Genomic DNA, 24951 nt, shown 5'->3' with positions numbered 1-24951 from the left:
AAATGAGTGGTGGATTGCTGGACAGCAATGTTCCCCAGGGTGTACTGCTTCATAAAAGGCTCTTAAGCAATATGGGGAACATACATACAGCTCATTCTGGATAACCCATGAGGAGCTGACTCTACAGTGCTTGCAGATTTGCTTGGGAGGCTGTAAGAGGGACCTTTTTGCATCAGAGCACTGGGATGGCTGTGTGTATTCAGCACAAGGCCCATAGGAGAGGACAAAGGCCAAATAGCCATTAGCAGGAACAGAAGTCATTTGGCTCAAAATCTCACAGGAGTGCATTGCTACTCAGCATCAGTCTGCCGACCTGATGGTACATGGGGGAGTGTGTGAAAGCACCTGTTCGCTGCCCCTTCCCTACAGCATCCTTCAGAACATGGAGGAATTGTCCCAAAAATTACCACTTGTGGCACTTGCTGGAAGAGAATGGGGCTTCATGTCTGCCTTGTCAAGACCCCAGAAAACTGATGTACAAGCTGGAAAATGTGGTTTAGTTTTGTTGAATCAGCCCCTAGTGCAACCTCCTTCCAAAGCAGCTTCTAGATATTTTAAAACTAACCTGAATAAACTTAGTGTTTTATTAAAATATGATTCACCAGTTTTTATGGGATTTTTTTGGTAGCAATGGAAAAAAAAAAAAATTCAGAGAAGGAACTCATCCAGAATTCAAAATGGCTTGGTACATTAGAAATTTAATCCTCCCATTATCTCCCTGCACAACCTTTGTGAGAAATTCTATTTAAATCCAATTTACATATTTCTAAGAATAGACTATTCTGCTCTTAGGATCCATCCATCCTGAATTTATTATGGGTTCAACAAATATTTGCCTTTTTTTTCCGAATGTAAAAATGATTTGAATTCAGAAAAATCTTACAGCATAACTGGAAGCTAAGCTTACAGAAGATTTGGAAAGCATACTTTTTATAAGGCACTTCAAAATTTCTCCTAAGGGCCATGACAGGGCTCTTCCAGCATTTTTGATATAACCTGTATATCAAATATGTATCAAATATGCTGCAGTAATAACAGTTCCCTGATTTTTATACTTTACTTGTGGAGGACTGTTCCCCCAAACTTAGAGCTGGCAAATAGAGCAGAGTGCTTGAAGAGAGGATGAATCAGGGTTTTCTTTGCTACTGAAAGATCTCCACTGATCTTCTGCTGCAAGCTGTGGAAGGGAACGCCTCCCCTAATTGTTCCAAAGAGAGGCATGGAGAAGATGTGTGTGTCCCCTGTAAGAGGCAGGGTGCTCCAGTTGGGCACCTCACTGCAGAGACCTGGCAGAGCTGTCACAGCCACGGCACTCCCACATTGGCTCTGTCTCCAAAGGGGAAGGCAGAAAAGCTTTCCAATGAACAAAGTTGCACAGTGTCTGCAGCCCAACATCCTCAAACCAGGTAGGTGGTGTGTATCCAACAGCTTGGGTGTCGGATGGGGGTGGAGATAGGAAAAGTTTGAGCTAAAATTTAATGCCAGAAAAAAATGTTTGATTTCATCATGAATGATCTTGCTGGAATTTTGCAGATACTTTTGCTGTCTCTCTGTGTTGTTCTAGGACAAGGAGTGGTGGTACCTGATTCTGCAGTGGTGGGCAGGAGACTCCTGTATGAGGTCCTGCTTAGACAGGGGTTTTATGTGGTGCAGGGGAAGCTGTGGGATCAATCCTTGAGGCATTGCTCCCTAAACAAGTTCCCCTGAGGCTGATTGCCAGAAAGGGCTGTAGCACACAGCAGAAGGTCCCTCAGCCAGAAACACTGGGAGCATGAGAGCTGGCTCTGGTGGCCCTGGGCTGGGATGTGCCATCTCTTGCACAACCATGGACAGGAGAATGGCAATTTTCATCTCACGTCTTACAAACAGTAGATTTCCTAGTGCAATGATTATCTGGAAAACGTGACCTGCAGAGGGTCAAACACCAGAAGGCAGGAACAAGAACCTGCTATTCATAAGTTTTATGACACTTAGAGCCAGCCCATGGCTGGGCAGCAGATCCATGCTGTTTGGACAGCTGGGGCTGGGAGCAGGGCACAGGGCAGCCTGCACCAGCCCTGGCCCGTGGATACTTCTGCCCCACCCCAACAGGCCCTCTGCCTTTCTAGAAATGAACATTCAGGAGCAATTAACAAAAATGAGGGATTAAGGCACACAGCAACAAATGACAAGCAATAAATTCACTACTAGAAATCATAACAAGACAAAAAATTAAGCTCTTTTCATTTATGTTTTGCCTTTCAATTTACATTCAGTTGCTTACAAATGCAGGAAGGGTCCCACCTTGTAATACTTTTTTTTTTTAAATGAAAATCTTTTCTCCTCTTCTGCAACTGTACAACAAACTTCTGAAGAGGGAGAATGACTGTAGATACAAAGAGGCAATAGATTGCTGCAAAGAGATAGAGAGGGCTGTGTGAATGCACGAACTGGTGTGAGGGGAGCAAAATAGCAAAGACTTCTACCTCTTCTTTTCTTTCATTTATATTGAGCTACAGCTTTATTTGTGGCAAGGGACAGTAAGTACTTTACAGGCAGAGATTCAGTAATTTTAACATTGACAGTGCCCTTGTGAGTACTTACTTGTGTCTCTAATAAATCTATTTAGGACAAGTCAAGAGAAAGGAGGTGACTTTTTTATAAATATGGCTTTTTGCTATTCTCCCAGACTTCTGGGTTCTATAATTTTCCTTGCAAGGCCAAGGGCAAAATGGCTTTTCCCCTCTCTGCTGGTAGAAAAGACAGAAACTGAAACTGAAGTGGCAGGTAAAGAAAAATATTAAATGGAACAGAATAATACATATTAAATTGCCATCACCTTTAACAAGCACAGGGAGGATTACAGAGGTTAATAAGGATGTATTTTAGAGTGTCTCCTTATCCTGAGTTCTACTCACTGTCAGTGCAAATGTTGATTAACTCAAGAGGGAGGAGCAGAGCCTTTTTTAAATGCACTTGATGAGAAGAAGCAACCAGAGAAATATAAGAAATAATAAGATAGATCCTACGCCACAGTTCTGTTCACCTACTTTTTTGTTACTCTCTCTCATGAGCACTTTCCAGCATTTGTTTCTTAAGCCTCATCTTGTTTAGGAATATAAGGCCATACAAGCAAATTTGCTTACCTGCAGTTTAGACTTTGACTTTCTCCTCTTCCCTGCCCATGGGCACTTGGAGGCTGCTCAGTTCTGGTAGGATGAGTGTATGATTTATGGGGACATCCCAAGCTGTCACCTCCTTGTTGAGGTACCAGAGCTGGCGAGCAACAGCTGCACCAGGGTTAAACTGCTGTAACCAAGCACTGAGCACATCTCAGCCTGTGTCTGATCAGGGGAAAGGAGGACATTTGGCGAGAGGACTCGTGTCCCAGAAATCTTGTTCCTGTGTGACAGCTTTGGGTGAAGCCTCCTGCAACATCTCACTGAGACGTGGCTTTTTGGAGAAGGGGAGCACACACATGACTGTGAGTGCTATCCACAAATATCACAATGCTGATAAGCCTCTTGGCAGCTCACACCAGGACCTGGCTAACCTTGCCCTCAGCTGGCTCAGGGCTGGGGTAACAGGTGAGGGGCAGGGATGGTGACCTGGGAAAAAAACTCCCACTTGCAACAAGGGGCGTGAAGCTCGCAAAGCACTTGGGAAACATCTCTACATTGCTGCTGGTGCTAAGTGAGCACCCACTGAAGGATGGTGTCTGCACACTGTCACTGGGGAAGTTGGCAATTCCTTATCCTGCATATAAACATCATTACTGTGCAAAGGAACACCATCAGTCTGCCTGCCCCTCCATACAGACACACGCAGGCAACACTCTCTGCTCGCGAGGCTCGCTATTTCCAGGGAAACAGAGGGTGTCTCTGTGAAAATCAAGGTATAGTGTGAGGCTGTGGCTTCGTGCTCTGGCTGAGTCAGTGCTATCTGTGACAAGAGGGACAGTCTGGCCCCCCTGCAGTCTGTTCCTTGCTGTGAGAGAGGGGAACACAGAGGAGCAGAGGAGGAAGGACTGCTGGGCTATTAACAGGTTTTATACTTCAGCATACACACATCCTGGTAACACAGCATGATGGGTACTAGTAGAAATAAAGTCCACTTCTGTCTGTGGCAAAATTTACTGCAATACTTGTAATATTTCCATTTGGCAGTGACGACATCACACATACTTAGTATGGAAAATGTGCTTTTTTTCCCCAAATTATTCCATTACATACTGGTCTATGGACTGCCTGACCAATTAATACCAGTGGGAAGTCTGCAAGTTTCACTTATAAACTCCTTATTTTTTTTGAGCTGCTACTAGGTTCTTAAAAAATACACAAATCTCTAGAAGTAGGTGTGATGCTGAATTGTCATGGCTTGAAGGGACCCACCTACCACAATCAAAGATTTAAATTATTCATACCTGCTTCAAGATGTTTTTAATCACAGAATAATTTGGGTTGGAAGCAACTTTTTAAGGCCAGCTAGTCCAATCCACCCTCAATGAGCAGGAACATCTTCAGGTTGATCAGGTTCTTCAGAGCCCAATCCAATCTCACCTTCAAAGTTTCCAAGGATTTGGAAAAGTTTTCCAAGGATCAACAATCTCTCTGGTCTGTTTGTCACACAAGTTTTTTTCACAGAGGATGACACAAGCATACAGTGAGCCCTTCTTTGGACATCCCTGCCTGAAATAAAGGGAATTTGCCTTTAGGTTTTCAGATAGAACAATTTAAAAACATGTTAGTTTGAGGTAAGAGATCCTAATGAAATCTTGATCTTGGGGATGGGTTATGTTTGTTAGCCAGCAAGAGAAACTTGTCTCTCCTGTTCCTGGATATTAATATACTAACAGTCCCGATTCTTCTGAATTCCAGAATGTTTGTTGGCTGGTTTTGCTTGTTTTCTTTTAATAAAAAGGGATTTAAAAGTAAAATATACTGGTCTAGTGGTGCATTGCTGCTGATTCCAGTGGGTAAAAGAGTGTACCTGGGGTTAATAGCTTCATCTGGTGTTTTCCAGGTGTTAAGTCTTCTCAAAAGTGATGCCAACTTCACAACTTACAAGATTTCCATTCTTTCATCATCAAGGGATATATCTGCTTGTCACCTCCATGCATCAGGGCACCAGAATAATTTTTCATGGTAGAACTGGATGTTTCACACTGGGATGCGTACAAGACAAACCTCAAAATGAACTCTAGCAATGCATGATTCATCCCAAAACATCTCATCAGTGAAATGAATAATGAGGAACTCCTGGTACACAAGAGTTCTCTTAGTGATGGCAAGTTGCCTAGAAAGCGCAGTTTCCAAAACAGTTGTGAACTTAAAACTCCAGAGTATGAATGTTCCTTAGAGATGCTAAACTAACTACAAATATGATAGTCCTTTCTTTTCCCCTTGATTTAGCTTCTTTAGCTATTGAAGAATAGCTTCAAGCTATTCTTGATTGACCTTCATTCAAGAATAGGGGAGCAGGTGTACAAAGGGGTGAATATTTTAATTTGGAATGAACTACTCAAGTTAAAAACCATATTTTTGAAATCCTGTCATTTGGTTAATGTTGCAGAATATTATGAATTAATATCCTAAGTTAAAGATGAATTCATCACCAAGAAAAATTAATCAAAAGTAATTTAAGCTGTTATGCTAATTTTCAAATCTCAGTTGGCTTGTGCTATTCCAAAATCAGTATGTTGCTTAGCTCCAGAGCTGGATGAAGACTCTTGGGGAATGGCATGAGCTTGTTTGGAGCTGGCTGCTTTGAGCATTTTACAACTTTCAGATTCAATTATCTGTATTTCTGGTAGCCAAGAGGCAGTCACACTTCAAATGATGATTATTTGTCTGAATCTGAAAGCTTTTTTTATTATATTGGTTTTAGTCACTAGGTATCTGGAAATGCTGCACAAGGTGTTATGGTACATTTTTATCCAAAGGGGCTTAGAATCCTTTAGCTTAACTTGTCAGCTGGCACACGGCAATGGGCTGAGTATTCAGAGCTGAGTGGTCTCTGCTCAGGATAATGGTTTCTTTACCCACCCATAGTCAGAGGTCAGCTGGGTAGGATAATTTTTATTATGCTCTATGACATATATGACATTTTCTTATGTCCTCTGACTCTTACCCTTTTTGCTTCTGCATAGGGCTGCTTAGCAGACCTCTCAGTCTGCATTTCTCTCTGAATTTGCCTCTGAAAGGTGTACAGGCAAGTAGCCTGCTGTCAGAAAAGACAAATCACTGCAAAGTTGATGAATAAGAAATGTGAGTCAAACCAATTGATTTGATTTATCCTGCTTATCACAGTGGCTGCTACTTTGGGGCTGACTTTAGACGTGACTCATATTGTACTTGCAAAATACCTGCCTTGAAAATATTTTGATAGGGTATCTCAAGTAATTGGCAGCATTTCTGTTAATGCGATATTCTGCAAGTGCCAGCTAACCTTTACAAACACAGTTCAGGGCAGGTAGAGAGGAAAAAGAGAATTTGGACTAATTTTGCTGAAGCTGAAATACACAACAGGAGCTGACACAAACCCACTGATCTGCCTGACCAGCTTCTTGTCGTGCTCCACCTTGCCAGGACATCTTGTGCTAGAGGAACCCAGTCTTGCATGAGGTGGGGGGCATTTTGACAGTTAACAAATGGCTGATTAACATCAGCTACCTACCTAATTAATCATGAGCCTCAAATTAAATGACTGAGGGACTGATTCAGGTCAGGAGCTGTGAAACTAAATGAAGGTTATTGGGGTTATGGGTGCTGATTTGCAGTGGAAACTGCTCATCACTGGAGGCTGGAAATCAGCCTGGCACATCACTTTGCCAGTTAGAACAGTTTTTCCAGGGAAACAAATAAAATTTTAAAATGTGATGATGAGGATTGTCTGCAAACAATTATCACTGGTGTCCAGTGAACTGAGCTACTGCATCTGTGTCCCTGGAACGATGCTGACTGGTGTCAAGATCTGATGCTCTGACCTTCAGTAATCTTCATTATCCTATTTTACAACCTCAGCTGGTGTTTTGCAGCTCCTTGAGCCTAATGAGACAATTGTAAGCTGTGAGGGGCTGACTGCAGGCAGCACACCCGAGGGGCACTGTGCCACAGCAGCGTGCAGGCATGGACAGCTAGCCCACCCCTTGTGCTCTTCCCAGGCAGGTTCTTTTGCTGGTCTCTGAATTTCATAAGGGAAAAAAGGAAAATAAAATGTCTGATCTGATATTTGGTAATCTGTTGGCCATGCAGAAAATGATGAGGAGTTGCAAACATGTCAATATGCAGATCTTACCACAGTGTGACTATATGGCTGGAAAACTGATTTTGTTTTCCATAATAATTTCCCTCAAGTGTCCTCAGCCTTCCAATAGCTCAGTTGTTTGGGAATCATAACATGTGAGTTGCTTGGGTAACCAAAATCTTCCTGAACCCCTACATCCAGCTGACTGGGAGACTCCACATTTCAGAATATGGATCAGTCCTGGAAAGAAACGTTGGCCAAACGTGACATGGCTTCCCTGCCATGGACTCCAACAAGGTGCTGAGAGCCATGTACGCCGACCACCTCTACGTGAGGAGATGGAATTGAACCACTGCAGTACACACTGGTCATAGGGTTTGATACTCTTGACACTATTTGGCATCATTCCACTGTTTAAGATGACGTGGGTCTATGCTACAGGCATGAGGAAACGAGCAGGAGACAATCTAGCAGAGTTCCTACCATGAGATCACTGCTTCTTTGCTCTCTTTCACTATAGCTCAAACAAACCTGCAGGAAAGGACCCATTCTGTTGTGCTGCCCAGTCCCTCTACTTGCAATGGTTTCAATGCATGTAGGATTTTGTCCATCTTCTTTGAGAGCTCTTCTGGACTTAGCCTGGACCTAGAGTTTTTTGTCCTGCTGCCATTGTGTGCCTGACCTCCATGCCATCCTCCACACACTTGTCTGTTCTGGTGAGAAAGCATCAGCCTCATTTGAGAAATGGGGACAGAGATCATGTATCATCACAAGACACTGAAAAATCTCTCAAAGGTAGGGCACTGAGTGCAGGGAAATACTGGAGACTCAGGTATGACCTAAATCATTGGACCTTTCTTAGATTCTGCTCTGTGCTCCGAAATGAGACTTTAAACTCGGTAGGAAAAGGCATTAACCATTAGCTTTACTGAAGTTTCTAGGAGCTTTATTCAAGATTTCATTGGAACCAAGAATTTATTCAGCGAGATGAGTAATAACCAGCATCTCTGTGTAAAATGGATCCTAAAGTATAGTTAGATATATCTTATACAGCAATTGCACGACTTTCTTAATTTACATTGGATTTTAAAAGCACAGCTGGATTTGTGAAGAGAAAATCCTTCAGTGCCTACATTGGGTGGTACAGTGCCAGGTGGCACTGCTTGTCCTGCAGCATGTTAACACAGCTAACCTTATAATCTATATCCCCAGATGCATCACACCCCCTGCCAGACTCCTGTCTTATTATTCTGTCTCAAAATCACTGACATTTCATTACTGATAGGTTGAATTTTCAAATAAATTTGGCAGATAGCGGATAGCATTTTTTCCTGACAGATTCAAAACTAGTTGCACATGTCCTTTCCCCATAAACTGTGGGATGTCTTACAAAAAAAAAAAAAAAAAAAAAAAAAAAAAAAAAAAAAAGCAAGTAGATGAACTTTTTCCCAGGAACATAAAAAAAAAAAAATTGATAATATTTTCTACCATGAACTGTTAGACTATAAGGTACAATGAATAGAACACTTAATCTTGGGAACAGAGGGCATGAGCAACTCCCCTAGTGCTGGACTGGACCTTCATGGTTTTCAGGACATCTCTCCTGATTGTTCTTTTATGCAGGTTTAGAGCTCTAAATTCTGATTTGGTGATTGTATGCTGGAAGGTTTCAGCATGTCCCCTGAAGATACTTCAGCAGAACTCTTCTCCTCTCTCTGATTTTCAGAATTGATGTCATTCTGCTCCTTCTTAATTAATCTGACCTGTTGTGCTGTGCTACTGCTTTTGCAGTTAGGGCTTTAACCGCTATTAGAAGTGTGATGAATCATTTGTCTTTTCCTGGAAATGTACTTGAATCTTCCATAGAATTGTCTTCAGTCCATCTTGTCCCTTCCTGTCCAAAAACCGGCATATGTTTCTGCTGTGCTCTTCGGCTGGAAAGTGTTGTTGAGTTCAGGACTGACTTGGTCTGAGCAGTTCTAACTGCTTATAATGCTCAGAGTTGTTATAACACAATGTTCTTTTGAAAAATAATTGTTTTCCCTGTTTTGTCTAAGAAGACATGCAGTGATACCAAGAAAAGTGTGAGCTCCTTGCTCCGGGTGTTTGTCCTGCCAGAGCGTTTCAGCCAGGCGGGCTGAGGGCCCGTGGCAGCAGGTTTTGCATGAGCATGGCACAGATGGTCCTAATCCAAAGCGCTTACAAGCTAATTGCCTTGTCTCTGTACTCATTAGCGTGTGGGCACTTTTCCCAGCCCGTGGTGCCGGGCTGTACGTGTGCCTGGCCAGCTGATCCACATAATCACAGCGGTGCTTCCCTGCTTCCTCAGCGCAGCCACCCGCGATGCTGGACTGGAGCCACCAACCTCCAGAGCCATGTTCACAGCTCCTCCATTGTCCCGAGGTCATCTCCTGCACATGAAGCTGCCACACAGAGCTTCTCCATCCCTGACTTCTGCCAGCTTCTCCTCCTGGGACGGGTGACTCAGGCAGCCACAAGGAGGGACTCTGCTGCACTTGTTTGACCCCACTGTCAACAGCAAGAGACACTTGAGGACTTACCTGACAGCATGCAGATTAACCAGGGAAGCATTCTCTGCTGTTACTGCCCCAAAAACACTCATGTTTCTTTAAGTGGTGGTGATGAAATAATAAGTGAACATGTACTTACCTAAAAAGGCACTTCTTTGCCCATTTTAAGCGAATTGTTTCCTAAGACTCGCTCGCCCTCCTTTTATGGCTTCCTCTTGCTAAGATGGCTGTCCTGTTTCTCTCTTGTTTTTCACACTTCTGATTGGCTTTCTCTGAAAAATATCTGCAAGTAGTTAAATGGTGCTAATATATATCCACCAAGGGATGCTGTAAAATCTTTAAATGGTGATCGGGTGTTTGGCAGGCAGAAGGTGAATTGCTCTGTCTTTCCATGATCTCACACATCGCATAAGGGTGAACAAGGAATTTTCTAAACTGCAAAGTCCCAGTGCTGCTGTCATTCAGCAAATGTTTGAGGCACACACTGAACAGCTCCTATTTTTACTGGAAATATTTCACTACAGCAAAAGGGAGTTGAAAACCAGAATACCATCCTGTTTCTCAGCCCCAGAGGTGGAACACTCCAGGTCAGGGTTGAGCAGCTCTGGAGGATGCTATGGTTGCGGAAGTTTGCACTGCTGTCCTGGGAGGATGAAATTCACTCCTAAATACAGGAATCTTTAGGTTATGGGTTAGCACCAAAGTCTTATGTCTTCCCTTTTTACTGACCTGTTCCACCCTGCAGGAACAGAAGCTATCATTCTTCAGTGCCTTCATTCTGAAAAATCACGTTAATAGTATGTAGAAATAAATAGCCTCTGTGTGTGTGTTAGACCAGGAAGATACTGCCACACAGACTGTTGTGCCCTTGCTGTCACCTAAGCTCTCTAACCTCCCCAGGACCAATAAACAAGAAAAAGTGATACACAGCTAACTTTTCCAGTCTTTCCAGTTTTAGCTGCTTCTGTGCAGAGTGATTTATCTTCCGTTTTCACCTGTTCTGAAATACACTAGCAAGGAGTGAGGACAGAATGGCTGTATTTCAGTGCTTAGGGCTGGAACAGCTTTATGTTGATGCTGAGCACATGTTTATGTTAACAATAATGACATGTAAGTCTCATTCCTACAGAGGACTACGTCCAAATTAATGCCATGCATACAAAACCAAGGGAATAACTCATCATACATAGGCCACAAAGATGATTAGAGAGCTGGAGCACCTTTCCTATGAGGAAAGGCTGAGAAAATTAGGGTTGTTCAGCCTGGAATAGAGAAGACTCTGGGGAGACCTCATTGCAGCCCTCCAGTACCTAAAGGGGGCCTACAAGAAAGATGAAGAGAGGCTATTTACACGAGCATGTAGTGACAGGAAAAGAGGAAATTGATTCAAACTGAAAGAGAGTGGGTTTAAATTAGATATTAGGAAGAAATTCATTACTGTGAGAGTGGTGAGGCACAGGTTGCCGGGAGAAGATGCCCCATCCCTGGAAATGTTCAAAGCCAGGTTGGATGGGGCTTTGAGCAACATGGTCTAGTGGAAGGTGTCCCTGACCATGGCAAGGGGGTTGGAACTAGATAATCTTTCAGGTCCCTTCCAACCCAAACGATTCTGTGATTCTTTGAGGGGATTAAGGATGCCTGTATCTGTGCAGAAGCTGTGGCTGTGGCTGGCAGACAGCAGGACACGTTGCAGTTGCACGCTGTGTGGTGATGCTGAACCCCTGCATGCCACCCCGAGCCTGTGCAGGCCTTGTGGAGCTCCTCAGGTGTGGTTTTGCTGCACAGAGAACAACCTGCCCTGAGAGCCTTCATGCAGGGTTTGCATCCAGCATTGCAGGAGTGACAGCCCAGCCCAGCTGATCTCCCACTGGAGATGGCTACATCCCAGAGAGTGCAGCCTCCCCACCACCAAAGGAAAGGTGCTTTCACCTGCTTCCAAAAAGCTCTCTTCTGGGCCAATCTGCTACATCTTTATTGTCCCTGTGGAGCTGCACCTCCTTCAGCAATTTCTGTAGCTGTGCAGGGCAGAAACTGGGACTGGGGAAGCTTTCTGAGAAACCTTTGCTTGCTGCACTGAGGAAGGGGTGAGAAGGGGACACAAGAGATCACAGGTTAATTCCTGAGGCTTGCCTGAAAGTGATTCCTCAGAAGGAAGGAGAAAAAAAGAAAAACTTACTTTGTCCTTTTTTTTTTGGTTTTCTTTTAAATGCAATCTGGTACATAGCAGCCCAAGTTACCAGCATCTCATATTGTGGGTTGCTTCATCCACTCTAAATATCACCTCTTTTCACAATCTGTCCTGACATATTTCTCTCAAATTATCTCATTTTGCTGTGTACAAATGCATCTGCGGCTTTACCTAAAATTAAAAAGGAAATATGATAAAAATGGGTTATTCATGCCAAAGCAATAAGAAAGTAAAGCTTTTCCTTAATGTCTAAGCACAACATTCTCCATAAGTATCTTTGGTACTAGAAAGCCAGTTTATTCAAGTTAAATATTGAATGTGGGTCATGATTCATCAAAAGACATTCTTAGCTTCCAGTCCATGACATCTTTATAGATGTCTAGTGAAAAACATCAGGATGTGCTGAAACCCTTCTGAAAACTTGCATAATTTGGGAATAAGTGCCTTTTGTGCCCTTGCTGCCTGAGTTGAAAAAACCTGGAAACATGGACCACAGTTTTTAGCTTTGGAAATCGGTTTCTGTGTGGGTGTCTTTAGCAGGCAGGGTAGAGAAAGCCTTGAAGGACTGGATGCCCAGTTGCAGTGGCCAGCAGCTATATTAGCCCCACACTACACAATCTGTAGTATCACTGACATGCTCTGCCAAACCCCCACGCTGCAGCGTTTCCAAGGAGACATTACACCATGTCAGAGTCTTGTAGGAGTTTGAAACCTGCTCCATCTGATATAGTATTTAATATTTCCATTAATAGAACTTGGTGAAACTACCAATTTCTGGTTGAGCTTCTCTCAGGTCAGAGGCCAATAGATACCCTTGCACATGAAAGGGAGTTTTGGTGTTCACATGTGAAAAAAATGTGGGAGAAAGTAGAAAAGAGAACTTAGAAATACTTTGAGGTAAGAGAGGGAACTTGCAGTGAAATTCCCAAGCCAACTCCTTGGTTTGCAAGGGGCAGAAATGAGAGCAGAGACTGTCAGAAAACTCAGGGAAACAAATGAAAAAATGGAAACATTTTGTGCTTTGTAACACTTCAGTAATCACGTGTTTTGGAGGAAAATGCATTAAAAGCTGCATTTTGCCACTTAAAATTCACATTTTTTTTCTTTCTCTACAGGGACATCACATCGAATAGTCATGAGCACAGAATATATAAGGGACGTGCCCAGGGCAGACTAGAAAAGCACACTCCTCCCCTGGGCCCATGGGGAGGGATGAGTGGAGCAGCATCGCTCACCTTCATGCTCTGAGATGCTCATTTGTTTTCCTATCTATTCTTGTTCTCCAAAAAATGTGACTGTGTCAATAAGAGTTTCACTAGTAAGGCTGTAATGAAATACTTTGGCCTGAATTTTGACCCTGAACCCCTATAAAATACCAATGAGATCTCAGAACTCCTCTTATCCATTGTTACATTACCTCCCTGGGGATCAGATTGGCACACAAGTGGTAGTCAGCTATATTTTGCAGCCAGAGACATTTAATTTTACAGCTTTCTAATTAGAAGGATGATTAAAAATTTTTCAAGACAAGGTCAGAGAAACATCCGTCAGGGACAGTCTGGATGTCTTGCAGCCTGTCTCAGTGTGGGGTTTGGACTGTGTGATGTCCCAAGGCGCTTTGCAGCCCTCTGCTTTCACACCTTCTGCTTTGAGCGGTTGGACGGCTGCAGCCGGCTCAGCCCCGGACGCAGCACCCTGCCTCACCAGCTGTGCCGTGTGAGGCTTTTGCTGACAGGGAAGACGGGAGCCTCTCCAGGTGTGAGAGCGTTAAAAGCAAATCTAATCTTGCATTTTAAGTGGCAGAGCCGAATGCCGTCCCATCCTTGCCAGAACCACTCACGTGTCACCTCACTCACGTTAGTTTTACTCTCACTTCATGCTGGAGAGCCGGACTGGGTTATGGATGATGACTGAAGAATGTTACTGTCCTTGGTAAAGCCTTGGGGCTGCATGCTTCTGTTTTCCAGCCTTGTGAGAGGCTCACTGTTGCTCCCCAAGGAGGGATGTAGGACAGACCTGATGAACTTGCTTACTGGATTAGTGGACAAGAGGGAAACAGTACAGTTCATCCAGCTGCCAGGGGTGCATTTAATATTGCATTGCACAACAGATTGATTTGCAAGGTCAGAAAGCATGGAATAGAATAGGCAAGAAATTGTTGAAAGGGATTAAAAAATGGCTTAAGAGCAGAGAAAAGGCAAGGTCATTAAGGAGGAAAACTTTTTTTTATTATCGTACGGCTCTGTTTTTTTGTCCCAGTTCTCTTGAGGAAGATACTTGGAAAACAGTGAAGGGGGAGGATGGTCTAGCCTGGGAGGATGGCAAAGGATACACATGCAGAGTTGAGGTGCCTTCTAGCATTCTCCTTTCTGTCCTCAGGAACTGGGTACCAGTTTACATCAGATTCAGATTGAACTCAAAGTAGAAGTTGATGAGCAGAGGAGTCAGTCTGCTTCCGTGGGAACCCAGCCTCCTGCTTGCACACACATCAGGACTGAGTTTTTCCCCTTTGCTTTCACATCTTCTCCCAGAGGTCCCCTATTGTTTGAAAAAAAAAAATATTTAAGTCCTGGGTTTCAATTAACCAAAGAGATAAATCTTTCTCCCAGTGATGCCCAAGAGCTTGTCTTTGCCACTTGCATGGCCAGGCCAGGAAGTGCTGAAGTGCTGGAACATGGAGAGACTCTGCAGAATGACCCTACACAGCTCCAGATCCTCTGCTTTGTAAGAGTCTTTGAAAAATTGGTTATAATGGGTCACTTTGAACATACCTGAGCTGTAGCCCTCTTTGAGACGTTCTGAGACCTTCTTGGCTTGAGGCAAAAAGGTGAAAGTGTAGGTTCTTGACACAGATTCATTTCTGCATGAAGTGATTAGGAAATATGGCCACGATGGTATTGCTTTTGGAAACTTAGGGCCTTTTTTTTTTTCTCCTTCTTCCTGGTTTTTAGATTTAACACATATTCTTTTTTCAGCTCTATGCTAATTAACATGAAACTGTAACGAGATAGAATAATTTAAAAAATAACTTAAACGAGCCAAGAGTTATAAAAATAACAAATCCTGTGGGCAGCATCCAAAAGACTTTCTATCATGCTGACTGATTAGAAGACTCACTGAATTGTCTGTATGGAAATTTTGTGTCACCAATCCCTGGCATTCAGAAATTTTGAGATTTTAAAATTAACAGGTTCACATCACTTATATTTGCTTTTTGACTGATTTTATAACCTCTACACTGCAGGCTCCTTTGTTTCGATATGAGGATTCTTTTTCTGAAAAGTCAAGGAAAAGGAGCTTTTTTTAATTCTTAACGACAAGCTGAGATTCTCTGATGTTCACTGGGTATCAAGAAGAGTGATCTTAAAATATTGCAGATGTTGGGCATGCCACAAAGGCTATAAGGAACTGTAGGAGTAATTTATTTTCCATATGAAGAAAATACACAAATTTCAGTTTCAAAAATTTTCTTTTTAAGTGTTAAGACATTTTCATCAGAAATTGAACTGACTGTGTGCTGTTGGGCTTTCACTAAGCTTGTGATGCAAGGTGGACAGTCTGGTTGGAAAAGCAGGCCACACAACACGATTTTTTAAAGGTTGCATCCTGGAGGATTTAAATTCTTCATTCCTAAAATGACTGGAAAGGGTCTGATTCAGGTATACCCATTACTGCTTGTCATACACACCGAGATGGTGCCCCATTTGTTTGGGTACAAGGGGTGTTTTCACCTCCATCCCACTCCACATCTCAGTTGAATACTTCCTGCAAGTCGGGGCTGGAGTCTCTCAGCAGCTCCACAGATGGGGCCAGGAGATGGATCCCAGGGAGAGCTTGACTCCCCAGGGAAGATGACGCCACGTGCTGCTGGCAGCACTACATCGTGGGAGCTGGACCCCATTGCAGCACTGGCTCCTGGGGCAGAGGACTGAAGCTCTGTGTGGCTGATGCCTCTGGGGAAAGGGATGTCAGGAGCACTGATGCTGCAGCACACATTTCAGGAGACCAGGTCTGCTCAAGGCCCTGCTAACTGCAACCAATACCTTGGGTATTAAGCAGAACTGGGAGACAAGCAGTTTATCTGCCAGCTTCTTCCCTCTAGCTGAAGACACGTGTGATAAGCCATGGTGAAGATTGCTTTACAGAAGCAGTCCCAGTAGCAGTTTAACTGGCCCCAGACAAGCTTTCTTCAAAAATTCACCATCCCCATTTCAGAGAGTTTACTTAAGGCAGGGTCTGACTTGAGCAGACAGGCAGTGCCTGAAAGCTCAGGAGACAAGGAAAAGTGACTCAGGAGGGACAGAGCTGTATCGTCATTGCTGGTATCAAGCATGGCTGTGGCCATAGCTGAGCTTTCTGTATAACAGTGTTGTTTAAAAACTGTGCTCAGGCCAGACTCTCCTTGATTAAGAGCAGCCAGATGGACACCATAAATCAGCTGGAAAACTCTGGGCCAAACTCCATGCTCACACTGATTCAAACAGCCCCATGTAATATCACAAATGGGATTTGTGAAAACGGAGCCCAGAGCAGAATTTGGCCTTTCATGTTTGTTTAGATTAAGAAATTTGGACAGCAAAAGCCCACTTATATTCTGGCTAGCAGGGTGTGTAACAGAGCATTCGAACAGTGGGAAGCCCAGACAGATGGTTACATGAATCACAGAGAGGCAGGTCTGATTATCCTGATATTTTCCATGAGATAAAGTGGGGGGATGTGGTGCCATATGGTGGAATATGGCTGGGGAACTTTCAGCAGCTGGGCAGGATGTGAGCACTTTCCAAGGCAAGTGAAAGAGTTCTCAGAGGGTCAGACAAGGAAAAGGTGGCTTTCTGGAACAGCCAGAGATGCTGAGCCACTGGAGCACCAGTGTCCTGAGAGAAGGATGACAGAATAAATGACAGAATAAAACCAGACAGGTTGGTCAGTGCAAATGCACCACAGCATGGAGGGAAATGTGTGAGGGTGAAGAAAGAAGAAGGAAAGAAGTTTTGCATGGAGGAAGAAGGAAGCCAGCGGCATTTTTGGGGCTGAGTGCTTACAGAAAGGGCAAAGGGAAAAGGAGAGCAGTGCTGCTGATGTTCTCTGTCTCCAGAGGCTGCTGTTGTTTTGCTGAACCTCACAGTTATTGCTTACAGGCCTCCCTAGAATAGAAACAACCTATGGTTTGCTAGTGCATCTTATTCTAAGGACTGCAGCAAAAAGGAAATTGCATAAAAGAAGTGGACTTCCACAGACGTCTTAAAAAAGTGACCTTGTGCACAGTCATTTAGACTCACTTACTTTCATGAGCTGAAAGTGGCTGGTTCTTGCTGATTTTGCTGAAAGTGGCTGGGATTGCTGGTTCAAGGCTTTCTGTTTTGCTTGTAGCAAATCTATTTGCAGAATATCCCATTTTAAAACAATATGCTACCTAAAAGCAAGGAAATTTACTCCTCTGAGGTAATCAAAGGATACAGTGGGCTTATTTTTTTCAGCCCAAATGACAAGAACTCTCTGGCAGACAGTGCTTAGGGGCCTGCAGGTGCACCAGGACAGTAGGTGCCTTTCACACAGAGAGTGTCAAGAAGATGACACAGTGCCACAGGACCTACCAGAAATAGCTCTCTACATCAGTAGCAAATCCAGAGCACAGTGCTAAAAAACATACTGAAGAGGTCAAAAAGATTTTAGCTGCAACTCGTTGGATAACCAAGGATGCAAGGGGCTGATCCAAGTTCTGGATACCTAAGAGTAGAGGCAGGGGCATGAGATGCAGGGAGATGTGCAGTGCTGTATCTCAGCTTGACCACTTTTTCTCAGAGAGGATGATTTGTTTTGTTTTGTTTGGTTTTTTTTTCCCCCACTGGCTGGCAGGCAAATCTCACGTGTTCAAATTGGGGAAGTGACATAGATGTTGTTTGGGTCTGGTCAGGAAAATGAGGAATGAGTTTTCTTTTGTTTGGGTTCCATGGTTTGCTTGAAGCTGGCTGCATGTTTAGCAAACCTCAGAAATAAGGTTAGCTACATCAGTGAGCAAGTGGAAAAGTACTGGGGAGGAAGTGTGCGAGGGCTGTCTGGAAGATACCACATGGGCTGGCTGGACCAAAGATACCTCATGGGCTGGCTGGGTCACAGGCTGGGCGAACCAAAGCTCATGCCCTGCAGTGCTGGATCTGGCTGTGGTCACGAAACCCACGGGACACAGCGTGTGAGCCCTGGTGACGCTGCAGCAGAGTCCCCCTGCCTCCAGGCCTTCCAGCACCAGGAGCCAGCCCAGCCTGGCAGGAAAAACTGGAAAGGCAGCATTGGAGACCACTTTAAGGGGCAAAGTATCCATAACTTGAGTTGTAAGAAAACAGCAGACTAGATGACTTGCTGGAAGTAAAATGGGACAAAGAGTTTCAAACCAGGTGCCTAACTTTACTCATCCAGCATGCAGCTAGTTGCTCTGATTTATTAACATTAGCTGATGTCCAGCAGTACAATTCCAGAGGGAAGCCATATTTCACACCTTTTTTATAACTGTAGGCATCTCAAAAAGCTACTGCTAGTACATGTGCAAGCAGTGCAGGGACAATTTTCAGAGTGAATTACATGCTGCTGTTTTATTCTAAGAATAGGAAAGGGACTGTATGCTATTTTGGTCAAGTCATTGCCCCATAGAAGGGCTGATTGTCTCTTGCATGCTGAGGAAATAGCAAATGTCTCTTTTTTTTTCTGTCAGAAGATCAAACAGACAGATTGCACAACAGAGGAACTGGACCCTTTGCATGGAGAAGTAGCTGTGTGAAGTAAGTGACAGCCTTTTGAGTCAGCAGACAGCTTCATCAAGAAATACAGTGTATATTTGCAGGGGTGTAGAAGTGCCACAGTGTGGGCAACCTCTTACCAGAGGCAGGTAATACAAGAGACCCAGAGGAATGGAAGTAGTGAGGGGCAACCTTGTTATGCTCCCAAGGTGGGGCTCATGTCATGACACATGATGTGAAAAGCAGGAATGATTAACTGTGGATGTAAAAAAGCAGGATTTAGGGTGAGAAAAGGGAATTGATTTCAGATTTAGTGACTGAGGCACTTTTACAGAATGGCTCTGGCAATTTGCTAGCCAGATCAACATATGATTTCTTACTTCGGAAATGTTCATCTCTGCTTGACACGCCGACGCAGGGATGGATGTCAGTGGAGACAAGAAAAAGGACTGCTTTGCCTTATCTGGCCTCTTTTGCAAATGTCTTCACTTTCAGCAGTTTATAGCTTCCATCTTGTCCACATAATTCAGAAACATCTCCAGACAAATCCTGACTTCAGAGGCCAAGCCACAAAATCCCTTGCCAGTCGTGACCGGTACGCAGCAGAGTTGTGAACCGGTCCTTTGCTGTTGCTATTGCCAGCAAAGGCACAGTGAGAGGCAGAGTTCTCCTCCCAGGAATCCTCTGAGCTCAGAGACAGGCATTTGAGGGATTTTGGCACACTCCCAGGTGATGGGGTCTTCATGCAAACCAGCTGTCTGCATGTGCTGTGCAAAGCCAAACTCTAGGCAGCAGGACTGAAACGGTTTCTTGGAAAGTGATGCGGACTTGCTACTTCCCTGGAGCTGCTATGAGTGCAGTACAGCACCACGTGTGCTCTGATCAAATGGCAATTACCCAGTTTCAAAGTAGAGGTCATGGTCATTAATCCAGGGACCCTTTCTGGCCACAAACAATGCAGTAAATAACAACATCCATCCAGCCCTTGAGTGGAGCACAAAAAGCACAGTCCCAGGTTTGATATTCAGGATGCTCACCCTTACCTGGGGACTGCAGCAGCTCTTTCCTGGTCAAGCTACTCTCCTGCTTGTACCACCTATGTGCTGGACTCATCTGTCCTGTGGAGATAAAGTTGTGTGGGTTTATGAAGATCATACAGTTTGGATTTTATGACTGCAGACATCTCCTGTCTCTCCAGCTGCGGGAGAGCAGGATACATGCTCTCTTCCCAGCTGAAAGCAGAGACCACCTGCTTGGCTCCTGTTGCAGCTGCCTGTGGACAGGCTGAGCAGGAGGAACATGCAAGGGCTTGCTGAAAGGGTAGGGCAAGGGCTTGCACTCTGGGACAATGCTGCCCCACAGGCAGCCAGAGCCCTTGGCTGAAAACTGCAGGATGAAACCAGAGCAGGCAGGAAAATAATGGACAGAAAAATGATGAATCCATCCAGGTGTCCGTGCACATGAATGTGTGTACATGTGGCAGAGAAAAGTGCAGAGCCAGAAATGCATAGAAGCAAACCCTCCAGGACAAGGACAGATTATAGTGCCTTTCTTTGATTTACTCTAAAGGAGGCCTTCCCATTATGTCATGGGGGAAAGCAATATGCTATTACTGTTTTATGGTGATCAAGGTAAAAATTTGTTGATCTGCCACTCTTTTGATCCAGTAAGCCTGAGCTGGTATAGTGTGATACTGAGTTTTGACAGATGAAGAGAGGGAAAATGAGCAATGCATGAACACACTGTGCTAAGGAGCAGTCACACCTAGAAAGGACAAGGGAAGCATTCCTTTCTTTTCTGATGGTGGGAAGTGGGAAGCTTACTGTAGACAGGCACAGACAGAGGTGTCATTTGCAATCACCTTTCCCATGGATGACAACAATGATAAACAACTGGAATATATGTATTTCATTGAGCTTACACACAATTACTGTCTATTTTTCACACAATTACTGCCTATTTTCTTTTCTACATTTGCATATTCATTCCAAATCCTTTCATACACAATTTAACAGATAGAAAAGAAACTCTCCCTCAAAACTCTTAGTTTTTACATAAGAAGCTAAACTGTCAATAATAATCATCTTTTCCAAAGACAGCTTAAGCAGCAGAAAACTTGTGGAAGGGCATGGAATTTACTTTTTTTGTTGTTTGAGTCACAGTCTTATTTAATAAAAAATTTCTAGAGTATCAGTTTTCTAGAAATATGTTTTGGTTGTTACCTTGTGAGATTATTTCCCCCAACAGCCATCACTAAGGTGGGAAGGGGCAGACCCACAGCATCCCTGGTTTGGGTTGCTCCTGCAGGTCTCCAGAGATGGTGACCACAGTGTTGCTGGGAAGGTGCAAAGGACACTTGAGACTCCCATCTACTGCAGTGCTTGTGAGATACTGTACCGGAATACTTGATGATTTGACTCTTTCTGAATACTAGCCAAGAAGGTGCATGGATTTTCACAGCTTCTACCCATGCAGCTGTATTTTATTAGTTAGGCTGTATTTTAGTAAGTTTTTAACTAAAGTGATGTTCAGAATCTGAAACATTTTAAACCTTGGCTTGTTTGAGATGTTTTTTACATTTTTAATAATGAATTTAGTGAGACATATTTCCCACAAACTTGAGCCTGATTATCCCCAATTACTTCTCCTATCCTGGACATTGCCCCTTCCATTTCAGCTGGGCATCACTGTTTCCCATTTGGCTGCTTCTGATGGTACCATGTGAGCTGAACTAATTTATCAAAGTGCTATGATTTCAGAACAGAAAATAGTTTTGAGTTAATTTAGAGGCTGACTCAGCAGTTTTCTGGAGGATAACTTAATTTAGAGCCAGGATCTGAATTCTCCATCCCCGAGGTATTGAAAAGTAGCATCTCTCTCACAGGTGACTCACTGCATGTCTCAGCCAAGCCCAAAGTCTGCCTGTCCAGGCATGTGGCATGGTGATCAGCGTCACATTTGGCTTCTGTGAAAGTGCAGCAGACTCAGTCAAAAATACTTCTGGGACAAACTTACAAAAATGCAGAATTGCAGATAGTTGCTAACCTTGCCCTCAGGACAACTGACATAAAATACTGGTTTAGAACTTGTCTGTAGCAAAAATCCCACAATGAGGAAAAGAAACAAACTGCTTCTGTCCTGACATTTGGTATGATTATTGCTGCAATGCTCTACAACATTGCTCTCACCTTTCCATATCAAGTGGATGCCACAAACTCTAAATCAAGTAATATTATCTCTGACGTTTTGGCTATTATAGTACCAGACCAAAAGATTTATATTTTGCTCAACATAAAGTAGTTACAGCTTGTCTCTGCTGAGGGGAAAGTCACAAGCGGAATTTGGTATCATTAAAACAATTTCTTTCTCCTTAAAACAAACCCTGTTCGTTATGGTGATTTAGTTCAACCTATCTCTTGTCCTTACCACCTGCTGCTCAGAGATGCCTAGTCAGCTTTTGGCTAGCAAAATAAACTTCTCTAGCAAATCCCACCAGTGTTCTCATTTTATCAAGGCAAAAATAGAGACTCTATATGAAGAAATGCAACTTCAGACATATCAGAAATTTGAGCCACCCCCTTCCAAACAACAAGCTCATTTGTACATTATATACTGAATACACATCTTCCATTTCCTCAAGGAAACATATCTGTAATATTTCCAAAGGCAAAAAATGTATACATATATACACCATCAGGCTCATAGAAAGCTGAAACTGCAATGTATTAACTTGTCCTTGTCGGTTCTCTATCATGTGTATATGAGCTAATTTTGAAGCCTGCTCTCCTTGCAGTCAGTAATAACCTATGCAGAAGTAGCTGAGTACACCCACAGTAATCACAAAATCTGCAAAGAGAAAATTCTTCAGTAGAGATAATATATTTAAACCTCAGGAACCTCCATGCTTATGTACTCTACATTTTCAGAGATGCAAATACACCTAAGAAGGGCTAGAAATGTATAAAGTTTAAGGTTGAAAATGGAGTTATCAATTTTGGACTACTCTTTTCCAATGTGTCAACATCCAAATGCTTCCTGTTTGTCGCCCTTTTTTCCTTCTTGTAAGGAATATGTGTAAATAACTTAAAGAATGGAAGTAAATGGGAAAACTGAGAGAAACCAGTGCATCAAATCTCTCACACAGGCCCCCTTCTCATATCCCATGTATTGTGTTTTCAAATTGGCCAAGACTTGGTTTACTAATTAAAAGCTACGCCTCTCTCCTAAATTCTGATGAGCCATGGTGTGGTGGTAAACCAGTTCTGTGTACAGAAAGTTCTTGAAACCGTTACTGTGTTGGCATTGTTCATGCATTTTACAAGTATTAGGTCTGCAATGCAAGTTATGAGAGAAATCTTTTTTGGTTTGGAAAGTAATAAACATCTGGGGGAAAGATGACCTTCTCACTGAGAACTAATGACAAAATAAACAAACAGCCTAAAGCACATGGAGAAATAACATAGCTCCCTTGCATATGTGCTGTACATTATAGGAAGTGTAAATGCATAAAAAATGATTGGTCAGGTATGAAACAAGTGTGTGTGTGTGTGTCCCTCCCTTCCCTCCACAATAATACAACATTAAAATTGAAAATATGATCATGAAACATCAACAGAGGAGTGGAATTATGTGCAATAAGCCACATGTGTTTCTAAATGAAACATCTTGGCAAACAATGTCTTGATTACATTTTATGATGGCGTTTTACTATTACTGGACAAACAATGACGTAAAGGAAATATTCTGGGATTTTAGGGAAGCAAATGATAGGGTATCTCACACCAAAGAACAATAATCAAAACTGGCCTGGAAATGAACATTGTCACATGGATTAAAAACTGGCTGGAAAGGTACAAACACAGAGCTATGAAGCATAACAAGACATTTAGTAGAGAAGCCTCATGATCGGCCGGCCTTCAATTCATTCTGCAGAAAAGCAGGACAGGCTAACAGCCAGGATCAGTGGTAGCCAAGCTGCAGGTCAGGGCGATGTACAGCCCAGAACAAATATCTGGCCTACAGCCTGCTTTCTGCTGCCAGCTAGCCTCAAAGTCCTCCAGACAGGCAGCATATGAGCACCACTGAGAAGAAATGACTAATGCTAGCAGTTATTCAGAAAGATGAACGAACAACAAATAAGGGTGAAACAAGGGAAAACAATTTGGTTTGCACCTCGGAAAATATTCCTTGCTATAGGTAACTATAGAAAGCAAAGGGGGAGAAGTGATACTGTGGCAAGAAATTTTTAACATTGAGATCAGACAAATGAAGAGTTCTTGGAGGTTTTTGGATACCACCATCCTTGTCATCCCTCATGCAGGGGAGCTAAGACACCAGTGACTTCTTATCAGCCACAATTGATCATCTGAGCTGCACTTCAATTCTCATTTTACATTTATTGCCATCCTGTGAAATTTTCTACAGTATTGTGTGAGTATTTTGCTTCAGTAACTCTATGGTCCCACTCATCAATGAACATTACAACTTTACTGGTAAGCATCATATGAAAATGCTGACCACAGCTGATATAATGCTCCAGTTTACAGGGACTGTGTAAAATTAAAGTGCTTTATGCAGACAGCTGAGTGGCTTGTGGGCCAAGAAAGCTCCTGGTTCAGATTAATTCCCACTTGAGAACAGCAACAACTAGTAGGCAAAATGATACTCCCCATTGATCAATATATAGGACAGAAAGAAAATAAGTTTTATAATGAAAATCCTACCATAATGTCATTTTAGATATTAATGTAGTAGCAGGGTATTATTATTCCCTAACATGGTATTTATTTTACTGACAAATTTTATAGCATTCAAAGCCCTGAGTAAAAGAAGGAGCACTCAGTGATGATTGTTAGCTTTCTGGTGTGACTCTCTGGAAGAGCAAATAATTTGTTATCCCCATTGCCATGCTCATAGTTCATTACCTAATGCTCTTATGACAATTAAACTTCAATCCATATGTGCCCATTAGGCAATAAAGCAGTCAAAGTAGCCAAGCTCACCTTATTTCCTGCAGTCTTTAAGACATGGGGCTTGAAGAAATACTTTTTTGGGTTGGGGTAGGCAGCAGCTGGAGGCAGAGCTGAAAACATTCATCCTCTTCGCTGGGTGCCATTCGGTCTATAGCAAGAAACACAGGGTAGCCATCCCAGAGTAGAGGGGATGGATGCAAGGGGAGACAAGGATGGAGCGTGCTGGTGTTGTGGGATAGCCAGGGCTGCCTGGTGGGATGAGATACCACCAGCAGTACTCTGTTTTCAGAGGGTTTGAAAGAGGA

The sequence above is a fragment of the Vidua chalybeata genome, chromosome 2 (assembly GCF_026979565.1).
Source record: "Vidua chalybeata isolate OUT-0048 chromosome 2, bVidCha1 merged haplotype, whole genome shotgun sequence".
In the NCBI taxonomy this organism is placed as follows: Eukaryota; Metazoa; Chordata; class Aves; order Passeriformes; family Viduidae; genus Vidua; species Vidua chalybeata.
This window is presented reverse-complemented; position numbering follows the sequence as displayed.